Source organism: Bos taurus, chromosome 29, assembly GCF_002263795.3.
Source record: "Bos taurus isolate L1 Dominette 01449 registration number 42190680 breed Hereford chromosome 29, ARS-UCD2.0, whole genome shotgun sequence".
NCBI lineage: Eukaryota > Metazoa > Chordata > Mammalia > Artiodactyla > Bovidae > Bos > Bos taurus.
In genome coordinates this window covers 43,467,309-43,470,768 of record NC_037356.1, presented here as the reverse complement: position 1 = coordinate 43,470,768, position 3,460 = coordinate 43,467,309, and positions in this window count along the sequence as shown.

Sequence of the window (3,460 nt, the reverse complement as noted above, 5' to 3'; positions counted from 1 at the left end):
GTATTAAAAACATTTATGAATCAAAGAATACTATCAAGAAAGTGAAAAGATAATCCATAGAATAGGGGAAATATTTACAAATTATGCATCTGATAAGGGTCTAGTTTCCAGAATATGTTAAGAACTCCTACAACTAAGCAACAAAAAGACTCAGTTTAGAAATGGGCAGAAGACTTGATTATACTTTTCCCTAAGAAGATATACAAATAGCCAATAAGACATGAAAATATGCTTAACCTCATTAGTCATTAGAGAAATGCAAATCATATTACTTCACACCCACTAGAATGATTATAACAAAAAAGGATGAACAGTAGCAAATGTTGAATTTGTGAAGAAGCTGAAACCTTCATACATGCTGATGGGAATGCAAAATTTAGAGGAAACAGTCTGATAGTTCCTCAGATAATTAAACGTAGAGTTACCATGTTGCTGTGCTAAGTTGCTTCAGATGTGTTTGACTCTTTGTGACTCTTGGGACTGCAGCCCACCAGGTTCCTCTGTCCATGGGGATTCTCCAGGCAAGAACACTAGAGTGGGTCGCCATCCACTCCTCCAAGGGATCTTCCTGACCCAGGGATCGAACCCGCAGCTCTTATGTCTCCTTCACTGGCAGGCATGTTCTTTACTGCCAGTGCCACCTGGGAAGCTCCTGGGAATTACCATATGATCCAGCAATTCCACTCCTAGGTATATACTCAAGAGAATTGGAGGCATATGTTTATACAAATACGTCTACAAGAATATTCATAATGGCACTATTTATAATACCCAAAGAATGGAAGCAACCAAATGTCCATCGACTGATGAGTGGATAATAAAATATGACATACCCATACAATGGGATATTATTCAGTGAATAAAAAGGAATAAAGTTACTGATTCATGCTACAACATGGATGAATCTTGAAAGCATTATGTTAAGTGAGAGAAGACAGAAACGAAACAAAAAAAAAAACAAAAAAGAAACCAAAAAAATATATATTGTATAGTTCCATCCATACGAAATGTTCAGAATAGATACATCTGTAGAGACAAGGAGTAGATTTGTGGTTTCAGGGGCTAGGGAGGGAGAATGTGGAGTGACTGCTAATTGGTAAAGGGTTTCTTTTTTGGGGTGATGAAAATGTACTAGCATTTAATAGTGGTGATGGTTACACAATTGTGTGAATACACAACATTGTGAATACACAACATTGCGCATGTACTGCTGCTGCTGCTGCTAAGTTGCTCAGTCGTGTCTGACTCTGTGCGACCCCATAGACGGCAGCCCACCAGGCTCCTCTGTCCCTGGGATACTCCAGGCAAGAATACTGGAGTGGGTTGCCATTTCCTTCTCCAATGCATGCATGCATACTAAATCACTTCAGTCGTGTCCGACTCTGTGCGACCCTATGGACAGCAGCCCCCCAGGCCCCTCTGTCCACCGGATTCTCTAGGCAAGAATGCTGGAGTGGGTTGCCATTTCCTTCTCTGAACATCAAATTGTACACTTTGAAAGGGTGAAGTATCTCAATAAAGCTTTTAAAAATGGTCATGTGGCTGTGTTTTGTAATAGCATAGACCAATGTAAATGCTCATTACGTAGTATCTCACATTAGAGAAAAACAATTTCTATTGAAACGGTCAGGTGGCATTTTGGGGAGCTCCAAAGAGCTCTGGTCCTTTATGTCCTAGTTCAGAAGGAATTCAGCAAAAAACAAAGTGATAAGTGATTTATTAGAATAGGACGCTTGTGAGACATGCAGGCAGGCTAGAAGATGCTGCCTGAGAACTAAGTGGGTTACAATTTTACAATCAAAGGAAGAAATCACCAGCTTCTCCTCCAAGTTGGGCAGGGAGTTTTCTTGCCCCTACATGGTCAAGCTAGGTCTACAAATTACTGTGTTTTTTATGTGTGCAGAGAGCGTGTCCTAACTTGCTGAGCTCACTGGGCAGGATATGGGTCTCATGCCGTCCATTGTTGTTTTTTTTTGGTTGTGCTGGGTCTTTTTTCTCTAGTTATGGTGAGCAGGGGCTACTCTCTAGGTGCGGTGCAGGGGCCTCTTGTTGCCTTGGCTTCTCTCGTTGCGGACCACAGGCTCTAGGGCATGTGGGCTTCAGGAGTTGCAGCTCCTGGGCTGCAGAGCATGGGCTCAGTAGCTGTAGCCCAAGGGCCTACTAACTCCACAACGTGTGGGGTCTTCCTGGATCAGGGATCGAACCCATGTCTCTTGCACTGGCAGGTGGATTCTCAACCACTGAACCACCAGGGAAGCCCCCACCATTGTTTTCTTGTTTGGGGGCATGTCTCATGCTTCTGTTGCTAAGCAAACCTACTTTCTCGAGTAAATATTAACAGAGGTCCTTCATTTTTTCTACTTACAATTCCCTAGTGGGATTAACTATTTGATCACCTATTTTGTCCCTTTACTCTGTCCCTATCACTGTTAGGCTGTAAAAAACCCATAATATCCTGAAAAGCTGGGGCAGAGAGGGTTTATCATTATTACTATTTTTTTTTTGAATGGCTTGTCATCTCAAAGGAACAGTTTGGTCAGGGAATAAAATGCATGCAATGTCCCATGCTGTGACATGCTGTCCTCCGCATGTAAAGTCTGCCTGTGGGTGGAAAGCCCAGGCTATCTATGGCGGAGGGAAGAGCACCTCCTGGTCCAAGTGGCCGTGGCCGGGAACAGCCACTCTGGGGAGGCTCCCACACCAGCCCGTGTTTTCTAACAGAGCCCTTGGCTACTAGATATTTTGAATCTGCTCTCAGATATCTCTTTGACCTTCGTTTTGTCATGCAATGATGATCCAATCCCTGAGTTATTGGTATTGTTACCTCTATTTCCCACATGCAAATAAGGAAACTCAGAGAGGGAAGTGACAGGCTTGGGAAGAGTTCTCTCTGGGCAGAGGTGGATCCAGTCCAGCCCAGATCTCAACCTCAAGTTCATGCTTTAAATGCAGCCCTAAACAAACAAAACTCCCCAAGATGGAAAAAAAAAAGAAAAGAAAAACAGAGAATCCCATCTTAATATAGAAATACAATTCTTGCATAGTGTTTTCCAGCTTACAATGCTTTTACTGTACTTTGTCATTTGATTTTTGGCGCATTGGTTGTTAACCCCATTTTACTGATAGGGATTCTATAAACTTGGAGAGTTTAGATAATTTGCCGGGAGTCACATTGCTGGTAAGGAACAAGGTAACTGTAGACCAGTTCTTTCATATTGCAGCTGTGAGTAAGCGTAGAGAAACTATTGTGGGGAACTCCCAGGGAACAATGAGGTGAGATTTAAAACCAGCTCCCGTTAGAGATCCTGGACTTTGATTGCAAATCGGGACCGCAGGTACCTCACATTTGTTAGAAATGATTTAAGGAGTTAAGGTCAGGGCCAATGGCACGCTGCTGTTGGCTCATGCAGTGGCTAGGTCACATGTATTCTGTGTCCCAGAAGGAGCTCATGCAGTGGAA